This window comes from Giraffa tippelskirchi, chromosome 6, assembly GCF_054371585.1.
Source record: "Giraffa tippelskirchi isolate mGirTip1 chromosome 6, T2T-mGirTip1v1.2.pri, whole genome shotgun sequence".
Lineage (NCBI taxonomy): Eukaryota > Metazoa > Chordata > Mammalia > Artiodactyla > Giraffidae > Giraffa > Giraffa tippelskirchi.
In genome coordinates, this window is record NC_137280.1 from 105684736 (window position 1) to 105699836 (window position 15101).

Sequence of the window (15101 nt, forward strand, 5' to 3'; positions counted from 1 at the left end):
GCCCATTCAATCTTATTTTATGATGAGACGATACTTTCTAGGAATAAAGCTTTCAGAATGTGACAGTCAGACCTGGTAATTAGAAATTAATGCTAAGGCAGGTGGAAAAATATTTAGCCATGGGTGCAGTGGAAGGCTGGAAAAGAAGTCACAAGTTCTGAAAAAACAGTCCTACTCTCTTTTTGGGGGGAGCCTTGCACCCCCATTCTTGCACTTTGATTTGCAAACAATTCTTTGACTGGTCAGTGGCATCTCAGGGTCTCTGATGACTTTTCCAGGCAAAAGGCAAATACTTGCCGACAACCCTCTCCCCCATCAGGTCCTTGGCTCCTGCTCTGCAGCTGGGTGGATGTCCACCAGTTATGTGACTCACAATGACTGGTCTCCACACCCTGGTCCGAGCAGAACTGTGCTGGGGTCAGGAGGGGCTGCTTCTACTCCAGGTGATGACCCTCTCTCTAGCTGATCAACCTTTCTCTGGACTGTTCCAGGACGATGATCTGGACCAGCAGCACCGTCGGCAGCAAGAGAGAAAGCGACTTCAGATGAGAAAAGAAAGAAGTGGAGCTGTCAGGGAGCCGGGGTGGGCGGCGGGGGGCGGTGGGGGGGGGTTGGAAATCTGCTTTTATTTGAAGTGTTCAGATGTGCTGAAGTAATGATCCTGGCAACATGTTAGCAAAACATTAGAAACACTTTGGTAAGCAAATAATTTAATTACAGCCTTCTCTGAGGTAGCTGATACTGCCTGACCCCTGACCTTTTCTCTTGCTGTACCTAAACTCGGCCTGGGATTCACACTTCCTATTCTGTTCCCAGAATCTCTCCATCTTGTACCATTTAATATAGTGTGCTCCAGGTGTGCTGTGGTGAATGAATAGTTATATTACTACCTGTCAGACACAATCACACTCTATTCATCATTCTCGGCTGGCTGCGTGAAGCCCAGCTTCCAGCCGGCTCCCTCTCTATTTCCTTGTTCAAACGTCTGCGGTGCTTTTGGCCCATCTGTCAAGGCTGTCATTTAGAGGGAAAACAGTATCAGCGCTTTAAATATATGGAGTTCTCTATTGAAACAGTGCTGTGATTGAACTGTCAGCATTCCTGGTATCACAGACAGTAATTCATGACTGGTCAGGGCTCCACTGAGGTTGCTATTACTATGGTGACCCCAAAAGGTCATGCAGAGGGATTTTGCTTTACAGTCTGGTCTATAAATAGTGCAATTAACCTTTCAAGAATTACAAAATGCTCCTGAAATCTCTTTACATGTGCTTCATGCTTGCACGGTTTACAGAAAAGGGAAGAAGAAGGGGAAGAAAACCCTACAAAATTGCTGAAATGGGAGCCATGTGAGTAGAAATGTATATATACATATATATATTGTTTTGAGAGCAAGCATTTGAAATGCATGAAGTGTATTTTAAGCCACCGTTTGCTGTTTTGGAGCAAGATAACATATGCTGAGATTTCTGCTGAAATGAAAAGGTTTCTGAATCTGAAATAAAATATGATGGATGTGAATGAAAGGACTTCTGTTCGTCCTTATGGAAAGGAAGTGAAGGTTTCAGTTCTCCAAATTGTTACCTTTCCGAAACAGAGTGTTTTCTCACAGTTTCCAGCAGCAGTTTTTCAAGCAAAACACCTGCATTCTCAGCTAAACCCAGAGAAAACACTCTCAGGAGCCAAATGCCATCTCTAATCTCAGAAAACAGTCCCTAAAGGAAGAGAATTTGGAATGCTGATCAGGCAGGCTTCTGATGACTCTCTCTCACTTGAAAGCCTCAAATCACTGAATGACGTTTTTCTCCTTTATCCTTCAGGAAATCAAGGCCCTTTCTAAAGGAAACGCAGAAGGTCAGCAGCACAGCCTAAAATACAAACTCCTAACTCCAAACCTCAGCTTTCCACAAATCTTACGACTGTCAGGCCACCAGCCCCTCCTTCCTCCCTGGAAACAGTAACAGTAAGTGATCCCTTTTCAGGATCTCTCTGTAGACAATTACATTTTAAGTGATTCAGAGTAGTCACTTGGACTGATTTCTCAATACAGTGCTGGTTTCTGATCCTTTGGATTTTTGCCTCCCAGGGATGTCTCCTAACACAAGAGTACAGAGTCCTGGTGCTGCGTGGTTGCCTCTCAGATGAATGTCTGATATGTTTTCTCTTTGGCGGGATCATTTAATGACTGCCGTATGCCAGTTATTCCCACAGCTCACAAAGCACAAACAGGTTTTTCTTTTTTTTACCAAGTTGTTCAATGGACAAAGCCAACACGCCTTTTTAATTTGTGATACCAAGATTACGCGGCTAAAAATGATGCCTGTTTCCTGTCACCATATTTTTTCTTGCCTCAAAGGTAATTTTACCCAGCTTCTTTCTTTAGGGGGAAGAAAAGAGATGCTATTTTTGTGTGTGCAGGTCAGCAGAGGAAAGCCACAAGGTCCTAGCAAAAGGTCCTTTATGACACATACTTATGTTGATAACACATCATTTTCTTAAACATCCACATCACCAAAGAAGTAGGATTAAGGCAATATTCTGACTAGCTTAAAGGCTTGTAGGAGGCATAAGAGGAGTAGAGAGGTTATAAACCTTCCATTAGAATTATTTTCTGGGAATGCTTCTCACACCAATCCACAGCTATGCAGAAGTAAAAGCCTGAGCTTATTACAGTCACCAAGCAAGGATAATTAAGCAGTAATCTCTTCCAGTTCCAGTGCACTTTCCTTTTTGGCGACAATCACAAAAGGTAGAGAGAGGTGCCCAACAACACTACGTTGTCAGTGTTATCTTTTGTGACTGCTTCCTTCTCTTCCTGTCCTCAGGTGGAAAGCACAAAGCCTTTGCTTATTATAGAGGCAGAATAAGTGCTAGTCTCATCCCATTAACTGTCATATTACCAGGCTCCGTGCCATCCCATTTGAGTTTCACTGAGCATTCAGAACTGCTTAATTATGTACAGTAAAGACAGTCTGCTGAGACTGTCCTTCTTGATTAATATGGGAGGGGGAGGGAAGGTGAAGGGTCACCTGCAAGTCTCACTTGTGCCTTGTGCAAAACTCACTCAGTGTGACAAAAGCTTTTGTGAGTCTAAAAAAAGGAAATAAAGCCCATATGGAGAGAAAGATGCTTGCATTGAGGGATGAGGCTACAGATACTCCCTGCTCTGTGTTGGCATTAAACTGCATAATACATTCCTTATAAATTATACCACCTCATGTTAATTACAGTGTGCTGACAGAGCTTGTCATTACCAAGCCTGCTACAGGCTTTGTGCACTTGGATTTTAATGGTTGTTTGTTCAGAGGAATGTGGCAGAGCTGCCTAAGTGGCTGAGCCGGGTCATAGCTAACATCCCTTTCTTCAGCCCCTCACACTGGTTCTATTTTCACAACCCTAATCCCTCCTCTCCCGGGTTGCCTCACTCATCCCCTCCCCCCTGTAAAACAGATGTATAGGTTACAGTCTAGAAATGCCAACGTATTCATTCAGACACAATAAACTGAGCCCTATATCATGCTGCACTCATTGTCAGCCCTTCAAAGCCTCTAGCCGAAATACTCTTTTCTCCTTTATCCAACCTCTGTATAAAAAACACAACTGCTCTGATCTAATGGGGTATTCTGAGGTTCTTCTCCCGATTCCTAATTTGGCAATTTCCTCTCAGGCAGGAAGCTCTATCTGCTACTTTATTCATGCCCATGGCAATAGCAGGTAAAGGAAGACGCTACAAAGATGGAAACAAAGTCAGAACCCAGCCTTCTCCTCTTCCTCTCAATCCAATAATTTTATATTTCAGCTAGTTATTTCCATAATCAACACACACAGAAATCACTCTTTCAACTTAAAAACTACCACCGCCACTTGGTGAGCATCTACTGTGTACTAGGGCAAAAAGCTAGACTCTAGAAAAGTAAAGATGAATAAAATATAGCCCTGGCCGGCAAGGCCTTAGAGCCTAGGAGGGGGGTGGTTATGTAAATAAATAATTACCATTCACCAGGATGTTTCATAATTGAGATTAAAAACAAATTGTGTCTCAGCCTCACTAGCCTGTAGGTACAGATGTGGTCACATGAACTGGGATAACTCAAATTTCTCTGCTTTGTACTTTCACCAATTTCTGGAAGTCCCCATAGAGAGACTTACATGCTCATAAATAATTCCAATTCTACTGGTACTTCGGCTGTTGTGTCAGGTGTCAAGTCACCAAATGGTCACAGCTTCTGTCCTATTCTGTCTTTTGAGCTGCCCTTATCAGAGGGTTACCAAGGCGATGCTGTTTGGGCCACATCTCTTACAGAGTCTCTAGACAGTCCACCCTGCTCCTCTGTGGAGGAGTCAGAAAAGAGTATACAGATCGCTGGGTTAGGAGAGAGACCTGAGTGAAAAATGCCACGCTGTCCTCAGATACATCCTCACAGCCACTGACAGCTAAGTCTTCCTTACTGGGCCCAGTTCCCGTGCCAGACTCCTTCCTCCCTCAGACTGAATTTTCACACAAACTTCCTTTGTCTTCCAATCAGAAGGCTTCTGCTGGACTCCCTCCCACAGGGTGTAGGAAGTTCCAGACATGTCTGCACCTCCCTCACACTCAAGCATTGACAGAGGTTTGTACAAGATGTCCTGATACACTCAGGCACTCACCACACACAGACACACACACACATCCCAACACACGCCCCATAAGCAAACTGAATTGTAAAAAAAAAAAAAGAGAGAGACTGACAATGTATGTTTTATGGTAAATATAATCTACCAGATACAGTAAACCAATTAATTGGTACTGACTTCAGGAGATGAAATCCACCTTCCACCAAAATAAAAACAACAAGTGTAGGTAGACAAAGTGTAAAGAAAATGACTTCCAGAAGTGAAATCAACTCAACTGGAAGTTTATTTCCTCAAAGCAAAGTGCAACTGCATCATATACTCCTTTACCTTCTGCACAGGCTTTAGAACTCAAGCTCCAGGATCTGAGATTCCAGTACCTTTTCTAATCTTCATCATTACAGAACAAAAGAAGTATTTATTAGGAGTACAGTGCCCTACTATTAAGATAAAATGCCAGAAAGCAGGAATCCCTTAAAATCATGCAGTCCCCCATCCCAATAGGGACTTGAAAGCTGTTTCTGAGGCCTGCTGTCTATGCCAAGTAGAATGATTTTAACACCCAAATATCAGCATGAAAATTTTGTGTTTGTTCTTTCTTCAGTCTAGCTCATTCTATGCACACTTACACTTTAGCATGTACAAGTGTTACTATTAAAAACAAAATTGTACATACTGTTTTTATAAGCAACTTCAAAGCTTTCCAGGGGTAAGTTTATAATTCATGGTTTCTGTTTCACTTGTTGACTTTAGAACTTGATCCCAACATAAGCCACAACTCCACTGTAAACACTGCCTTGTGTGTGTGTGCGCATATATACCCTCTCTCTAGGCATTTTAGGACACAAATTTGTGATTGTATGTTGCAAACCTTCACTGAGAGACAGAAGATCATATAATACATACGAAAGAATGCTGTGCTAAACCAGAAGTTACATAGTTCACCCTCTTTCTTGGCTTCTTATAGTAAACTGACACACTTGGCTCTCATCAAATCAATTTCTTAACAACACTTACTCTGCAACAAAAATTCTCAGTCCCTTAGCTTCCAAAGTTGTTTATACATATAATGGCAAATATATACATTTACCATATGTTTGTGTGTGTGTATATATACATAAGAAATAGTGAGAAAACTCTTCTCAGGAGATGTAGTCCCAATTCATATTCATAACCCCAAAATCACTAGATTTGAAATTTTGGAACCACTTCCCAGTTAATAAGTATTTAAGTGACACTTCCTTCCATTAACTTTCCCTGTATTATTGACCTTACCAACCTCCAAAAACTAAAGGGGTTAAGACTCAAATGTCTTCCCACATTAGAATTTTTTTCTAAGATTATGTCTCAAAGATTCATTTTTCTAATTTATTCTTTTATTGAGGTATAGTTGATTTACAGTGTGTTAGTTTCAGGTATATGTGTTTGTCTGGCTCAGCAGTAAAGAATTCGCTGCAATGTAGGAGACTCGGGTTCAAACTCTGGGATCAGGAAGATCCCCTGGAGTAAGAAATGGCTACCCACTCCGGCATTCTTGCCGGGAAAATCCCATGGACGGAGGAGCCTGGTGGGCTACAGTCCATGGGGTCGCAAAGAGTTTCAGGTATATAGGAAAGTGACTCCATTAAATAGATGATATATATACTAAATATGCATTCTTTTTCAGATTATGTTTCATTATTGGTTATTATTGGTGTTGGAGAAGACTTTTGAGAGTCCCTTGGATTGCAAGGAGATCAAACCAGTCAATCTTAAAGGAAATCAATCCTGAATATTCATTGGAAGGACTGACGTTGAAGCTGAAGCTCCAATACTTTGGCCACCTGATGCAATGATCTGACTTACTAGAAAAGACCCTGATTCTGGGAAAGACTGAAGGCAGGAGAAGAAGCAGACGACAGAGGACGATATGGTTGGATGACATTACCGATTCAGTGGACATGAGTTTGAGCAAGCTCCGGGAGATGGTGAAGGACAGGCAAGCCTGGAGTGCTGCAGCCCACGGGGTTGCAAAGAGTCGGACAGGACTGAGTGACTGAGCAACAACAACTGGTTATTATAAGACACTGGATATAGTTCCCTGTGCTATACAGGAGGTCCTTGTTTATCTTTTTTATATATAGGAGTGTGTATCTGTTACTTCCAAACTTGTAATTTATCCCTCATTTTTGACACACACACCTGCAGCTCTCTAGCTCAGGCCTTGTTTGTGGTCCCAGCAACCCCATGTGTCCTTTGCCCTCATCACGACCCTCAGCACCGACAAATATTCTGAGGCTATTTAAGAGCACTTGTTTGTATCCTGTTGGGCATAAGAACCACTAAGCTAGAGCAGCACTTTCTTCCATTCCTACAGCTCTGCAAATCTTCTCTGGAAGCCACCGAGCCCAGATTTCGCCTTACTTCCTCCCCATCTCTTCTGTTCACCACTCAACTTTCTCTACAGCCTGAGAAATCCCCGCCCCCCCACCCCACCCAGATCCACCTGCAAGGAGCTCCCTCTTGCACTGAGCTGCCATTTCTGTCAGAGATTCTGTAATACATCTGGAGGGGAAGTTCTGACCCCGAGGTGTTGGCATTATTACCATCTGGGCGGCTGCAAGCAGATGCAGACAGACAGACAATTACCTTGGCACTCAGGCCTGGCAGGCAGGGACTTTATGGAAAGAAAAGCCGAAGCCGGGTTTTTCCTCCTCATGAAGACTCACTGAAAGTGTTTTACTTTCCAGTGAAAACTGGAGACTTGGATGAAGTGACTCGAGGGCATGACCTCAATCACACCACAGTAATGAGGTGTTTTTGGCGTGGTGTCAGCTCCACCACAGACATAAGCCCACTTTCCAAAGAAGGAGAGTCCAAGGGGCTGGGGGCGCTTGCTGAACCGCTCTGCTCACCTCTCCCATTTCCAAGGACAAGTCCGCTGGGCCTTTGCAAAGTACTGCTCAGGAATTGCTGATAAGTTCATCTGCCTCCAAATGACCAACTCCATGACTGAAATATGATAGTGATTTCAATCATTGCTTTTGCTCCTCCCTGGAGAAAACTCTGCATTCAAACTAAGTGTTTTTACATAATCAACTAGCTTGTCTGACAAGCAGAGCCAAATGTCATTCTCTTGAGCTTCAAACTGCTTTAGCTCAACTGAGAGTAAATGAGTTTTCACATGTCATGCAGGCAGGAACAGTTACATTCAATAAATACAAGTAAATAAAGCAGCCAAGAAAATACATGGTTTTAAAGGTAGGCTTTTTTTTTCCAGAATGCTTTACCTTTTCAATGTTTACAAAAAGTATCCACTGTTAAAAGGGTAAAAAAAAAAAAAAAAGAAATCCTAACATTAAAAATAAGCAGCAATTTGCAATATATTTTTCCATTGTAAAGGGCTTCCCTCATAGCTCAGTTGGTAAAGAATCCGCCATGCAATGCAGGAGACCCTGGTTCGATTCCTGAGTCAGGAAGATCCTCTAGAGATGGGATAGGCTACCCATTCCAGTATTCTTTGGCTTCCCTTGAGGCTCAGCTGGTAAAGAATCTGCCTGCAATGTGGGAGACCTGGGTTTGATCCCTGGGTTGGGAAGATCCCCTGGAGAAGGGAAAGGCTACCCACTCCAGTATTCTGGCCTGGAGAATTCCACGGACTGTATAGTCTGTGGGGTCGGAAAGAGTCTGACAAGACTGAGCAACTTTCACTTTCACTTTCCATTGTAAATATGTGCCCAAAGATAAACACATGATAATGTGGGTTTGTTCTGGAGTGTGGGTGTGAAGCTGGAGATTCTCCCACTTTTATTCTGTGGCCATGATTTTGAACCAGTTGGCAAGCACTAAAGGTACTTTACACCTGTCTCCTATCACTTCTGGGTTTGCAGTGATTACATGCAGGGGCACCAGCAAACCCATGCTATGGAAGGTACTCTGCTACCCCCATGACGCCTGGAAGCCTCACATGATCTCTGTGGCAAGTGCTCTTAATGCAGGAAAGTGTGGCCACTGAGATAATAGAAGGAAAAACTCATTTCCCCTTTTAAAATTAGGATATCTTTGACATATAAAATTATATTCAAGTCTACACTATCTTTTAATTCCTTTAATAGAAGTAATGATAACTAGGGAGGCACAACTGAAGAACCACATATTTACTTCTAGGACTATTTGTACCTTCTTCTTAGAAACACCTTCCAAAAAGGCAAACTAGACACAGACAATGGGGTTTTTTCCCACCAATGAAGACTTGAGAGGAATAGCCTGACTTTTCTCCCACTCATTCACACTAGACCAGGCTTCTGTATCAAGGATGCAGAAAGGGAGAGCAGGAATGTCCAGCTAGAAAAAGTTCCCCGGGTCATTCTAATATTAAAACTCCTTCCCCTTGGCAATAAGGATCTTCTTGAGTAGATGGACCAGAAGAACAAATAATTTGAGACTGTTGGTAAGAATGAGGTATCAAAGACAGAATCACAGAATCCAGGATGAGAAAGGAGACAATGAGATCATAAAGGGTGCTAAACTCAGAGACTAAGAGAAGGTTCAGTTTGGGGAGATCTTGATAAACATGGAGGGCAAACAATGGAATAATAGGACAAGATTTTGCTATCTCTGTTCATTGGATATACTGGGTGTATCTATCTTTCCTATACTTTATCTTCCTAACGTCACAATAATAAAGCAGAGGAGTGTACTTTGCTGTTATGATCATTTACAAGGGGAAGAAGAGTGAGAATCAGATCTAATGTTCTAAGATAGTAGTTTCAAGACAGTCCTTTTTTTATTACACAATCCTGCCAAAACCCCTTTGGAAGACAGAGTAAGATTTAAACTTGCTAGATAAAATACAGAATGCCCTGTTAAATGTGCATTTCAAATAAACAAAGAGTAATTATTAGAATACATATTTAAGATTAAATTATATTAAAAATCATACATTGTCATGTGAAGCTCATTTTTAATTGAACATCCTTTATTTGTATTTATTAAATCTGGGGACCTGAGAAAAATAAAGCCTGAATTGAGCAACTAGAACAAACGATTAATTAGTAAGATTTCTCTTGTAATCCCTATGATTCTAAATAGGAAGCTATTTCATCAAATAATTTATATGCTTCTATGTGGTCAGTCAAGTTTATGAGTGACTAATCAAACTCCTCTTTCTTAAAAAGAACCCAAGTGTCAAGAGTCGTTTCCACTTTGATCTAGGTTGGACTGCACCCTTAATCAAAAACTCCCTTCAATTTAACTAGCAGGATGACAACCAACAAGGTGTCAACATGATCTGTGGCTCTTTGGCAGTGAATTTGCTGCCAGGACATTTCTGAAAACTTCCATCATCTTTGTCATGTTGCTGGAACAGACTCTGCCTGGTTTCCCCACTGTCATGACTTACTATAACGTTTATTCCTAATCTGCATGTATAATGAAACTCATTTTGAAGAAAAGATATAATTTCCCTACCAATTGGCAATAAATGGAACACAGCATTATTTCAAAGTATTTTTCACCAAAATTGGGGAGTTTTGGTTTATGAAGGCGTACGTAAAATAAAACTTCCATAGAGATATTAGTTGATGTGGGCTTTAGCGGGAAAGTAATTAGTAAAATCTCAACCCATGAAATATAGGTTACCCTGAGCTCAATGACTGCACCAGTGATTCTCAACCCTTGACACAAATTATAACTACCTGGTAAGTTTTAAAGAGAATGCCAATGCCTAGACCACAGATTCACTAAATCCAGATTTTCTCAGATATTTCTAGTATTCGGACAGAGCTGAGAATGACAGCCCCATCCAATATACAAATACATTTTTTGTTGTTTAGTATAAACCTGAGTTAGATTAAACATGCAAAAATAATGATAGCTACTGCTGACATTATTAGAGTTTCTATTTCTAAATTTGTTTATTAAGAGCAGACTGATGCAATGAGGAAAACGAAACAGGAAAAAGTTAAATTTTAAAGGCTATTTCAAGTTTTTTCTTCATAAGGTAATCTGTGTTCTCCTTCCCTTTCAAGGTTTATAATTTTCAAGTTTCTAAATTTGGAGTCTATATTCTATATCTCATCTATGAAGACAGCTCAAGGATTACCATTCTCTAACACATTATCAAATTAAGCTATTAATGATATGACATAATTTTGAAGAATTATCAAATCTGTATTAGCCTAGGTGAAATATCGAAGTACTGTTTTTGTTGTAGTTAATTCAGCCCCTTCCTTTTACAGGCAAGAAAAATTCACTTTCTCTAAGCAGCAGTTCTGAGTGTGCTTATTACTGGACCACCATCATCTGGGGACATCCTCAGAATAGCTCCAGACCAACCACACAGGAAATTCTGCGACCTAGAAATCTGTGCTTTAGTAGGCCTTACAAGTACTCTGATGTACACTGAAGCTTGAGACATCCATTCACGTGCTTGTACTACCCCCACTCTTTCTACCTTTGGCATTTTTTCACTGGGTCTTTTTAGCTACTAGGAATGACTGATTTGGGCTTCCCTGATAGCTCAGTTGGTAAAGAATCCGCCTGCAATGCAGGAGACCTGGGTTCAATCCCTGGGTTGGGAAGATCCCCTGGAGAAGGGAAAGGCTACCCACTCCAGTATTCTGGCCTGGAGAATTCCATGGACTGTATAGTCCACAGGGTCACAAAGAGTAGGACAGGACTGAGTGACTTTAACTTTCACTGTCTGATTCAGTGCTAGGAGTCTTGGGGTTGGGAGGAACGAGTCTGCCCTCCTAGCTTCTTCATCCCTGAATTGAGCTCCATGAGGAAGCTGCTTCTGGAAACAATGGGATCTTAGCACAGATCCGAGGACCAGATGACGAGAGGAGAAGCTAGAGAGGACATAGGGCACAGCTGGTCCACGGATGGAAACCCGATTTCCACCTTGATAAAACAAGTGCCAGCCAAGCTGAGGGTGAGGGGGGTGCTTTTCTGGGGATTCTGTGAGGCCATTAAATTATCATTTCCTGGAAGGCAGGAGTGACTCTGTTGTTCGTCATTAAGTGGTGTTTAACTCTTTGCGACCCCATGTAGTGCAACACGCCATACACTCATCTGCTGGCTCAGATGGTGAAGAATCTGCCCGCAATGCGAGAGACCAAAGTTTGATCCCTGGGTCGGGAAGATCCCCTTGAGAAGGGAATGGCTACCCATGCCAGTATTATGGCCTGGAGAATTCCATGGACAGAGGAGCCCAGCGAGCTACAGTCTGTGGGGTCACAAAGAGTCTGACACGACTGAGCATTCTTTACAAACTCTAAAACAAAACCCCACCAAAGCTCTGTTCTTTGCTCCTTCCCCTTTTCTACCTGGTGTGCCCCTACTAACCTTCCAGATATATTCAACACTCCCTCCACTGTGAGGACTTCTGCAAAAACCCCTTTCCCACACCCACACTCGATAAGATGAAGCATTCCTGCTCCAACTCACTTGCCACTTTTGTGGTAGTTTTTCAAATTAAAAATGTCTGCCTCTACCACTAGATTTCAAATTTCTCAAAAGCAAAGACAGTCTCATGGCAGATACTCAGCAGATATTGGCTGGATGACTGAATTACAAATAATTAGTCAAAGATATGTCTGGATGCTGACCATAGTTATCAGTGTTATCAAGAGTCAGATGTTACACTGTTATCCCCTATTTTTTTTTTTTAGTGTTTACATAGAAAAATCAGGCATGAGAATATAGTATATACAATTTTCAATAAATTTAGAATTTGTAATTAGTATTACTTTACACAACTTCTAAATATGCTATGTAATCATAATAATGTTTCTATTCAAAGTTGGGCTTTAAAAAGTAAAACATATAACTTCAAAAATGAAAGATGGCCTTTTTTTGAGAAATAAAAACTTCCAAATGTTAGCATTTATTTCTGGAATGTTAAAGATGATTTTTAAAGAAAATATCTCTCTACCATATGTTCAGTCACATCATGTGAGATTTTTAATTTTCTTTCATAACAGAGTGAAGTTTTACAAGTCTACTATGCTTAGTACTGGACTGTGACTGTCTTGAAATATACTGAAAAATATTTATACTCTCTTTCACAGAAAACGACAGGAATGACCACTCTGAAAACAATGAACAGAATATAGGTTAAAAGGAAACAAGAAGGATTTCCATGAAAGAGGGGAAGAACTGATTCAGATCTCAAACTCTAAAGGAGATTATAGATTATTGCTTTGTGACATTTCTAGTGTTCGAATATTTCCATTTGATTTTTAAAATAGACTCCTTTCTCTGGAGAAATTCTCCATCTTGTCATATATTTTTCTGAACATATTCATCACAGTTATGGTAACGTCTGTGCTTGATAATGTGTGAGGACGTCTATGAGTCTATTTTTATCATTTGTTTTTTGGTCTTGCTTTCTGGTGCAGGTGGCAGGTGTTTTTTAAAGAGATTAACATATATGAAAGATACATGAAATACAAATGAAAAGTAATAGAAGCTCTGGAAAAGGCTATCTTCCTCCAGACTGAACTCGCTCTAATCTCTAGTGAGCAGGTGAAATGGGGATATTTTAATGTAATCAGTAGCTGAGCTACCCCAGGCTGCATTGCAGTTTTCACAAGGTTTTAGCCTCTGGTCTGCCTTCATTTCTAGCATTTGGTTCTTCAGAGATCTCAGCTGATGATCTAGAGTGTTTACCGCAGTCCCTCCTCCTTAAAATGTCATAATCTCCTGTTTCTTCTTTACAGTGGTACAGTGAAAACACCAAAAACTCCATTCATCTTAGCCATGCACCTCTGCAGCTTAAACACTTAGCAAATGCCTTATTAGGAAAAATCCTGAGTGCAGGTCACCCTTTCCTGCCCCTCATTCTCTCCAGGCTCCTGATTCTGCAATTTTTGGCTGCCTAGGAGCTGTCTGATTCCTAAGTCGCTCTCTGATGCCTTCAGCCGGATTTTCCATTCAGCCAAGAAGTCAATCAACACAAACTGGAAATTATTAAAGGACTGAAAATGAGCATCAGTATAGCAACCTATCTTGATGAGCATCAATATAAAATTCAATGAGCATTCAATATATAACTAAGACTAAACAACTGTGGAAATGATTGTAGGCAAGAGGATAATCTTAGCAGTATAATTATAAAGTAAAGCAAAAGTTGGGAATGGGGGATAGAAGGTATAAAAAGGTCGAGAAAGTGCTTATTTTCTCAACTTTCATAATTAAAAAATCTATTATTCACTAAATTTGAAAGATGAAAGTTGAAAAAAATGACTTGAATTTCTGAATATACATAATGTTGCACCTGAGCCCTAGCAAGGTCTTTTAGAATTTCACACCATTTGCAGTGAAGGAAAAATTTTTGGAAGTTTTAGCAATTCCTTTTCTATCACTGTAGTTACATATTTTTCATTTAGATACAAATAAAATTAAGTTCAATGATTTCATTTTTAAATACATAAGACTCCATTTTCACATAAATAGTGGGACCTGTTTATCTTTTTGCCTGTATCCATCAGATTTTCAATTTTGTTTATTCACAGAGATTCACAGGGTGATTATTGTTGGTTTGTCAAAAAGTCATGTCAGATTCTCTTTTGTAACCCCATGGACTGCAACCCGCCAGGCTCCTCTATCTTTCCTCTTTTCCAAACAAGAATACTGGGGTGGACTGCCACGCACTCCTCTAGGGGATCTTCGCAACCCAGGGATGGAATCCACGTCTCCTGCACTGGCAGCAGATTTCTTATTTTTTACCACTGAGCCACCAAGGGAAACCCGGAGTGATGATTACCTCGTGATAAAATATTTATTTCAGAGTGGTAGATTTTTAGGTTTTTTTTTTTTCACCTTTCTCCTTTTCTATAGTTTCTTTTCTTCTGAAGAAGATACATTATTTTGATATTTGCTGAAATGGAAGGCTGCCTTTTCCTGTCCTAAAGAATTGGTAACTTATGAACCATAAGCCCCCATGTCCCCAGCGGACTCTTAAAACACACAGATTTTTGTCTCATTTATTGTTCTAGCAACAACTGCTAGCACATGTATGGCCCAAACATAGAAGGCACTCACTTACTCGGTAAGCAAAAGTTACAAGTAAAAACATTTAGTTCATATTCTTTATCTAAGCTGAAACTCAAATCCTCTGACAAATTGATGACTACTATCCTCAAATACTGAGGAAGAACTGGGCTCCAGAAACTAAGGAACTGTAAAAAGGTCACACAGCTAGTTCATATCAGAATAGAAGCACAAACCTGTTTTCCACTTCTTAAGTTCTCCACTTCTGAAGTTCTCTTCACTCCAAAAGCCTGTGCTTCACTCATTTCAGTACAGTTAAACTATCTACTTCTCCTTTTTCACATACTCTGAAAAACATTTTTTTTTCCGGTCCTGTTTTCTCTTAGCTTTAAGCAGTATAGTTACTTATTGGTAAGGATCACACATTTGTTTGTCTGCCCTCAGTATTCCATCTCACAGTCTCAATATTTTAAAGAAAATATATCAATTCGGGAAGTGGAAATCTAACTGAAGTC

General features: G+C 40.6%; 1 long non-coding RNA gene across 1 annotated transcript in view; it reads right to left on the reverse strand.

Moving 5' to 3' along the window:
* LOC145509738 (uncharacterized) overlaps nucleotides 1-15101 on the reverse strand; it is a 275954-nt gene that overhangs the window by 244461 nt on the left and 16392 nt on the right. Inside the window, exon 2 of the long non-coding RNA XR_014056372.1 lies at nucleotides 7506-7602. This is a non-coding gene — a long non-coding RNA (uncharacterized LOC145509738). The remainder of the gene's footprint in view (nucleotides 1-7505; nucleotides 7603-15101) is intronic.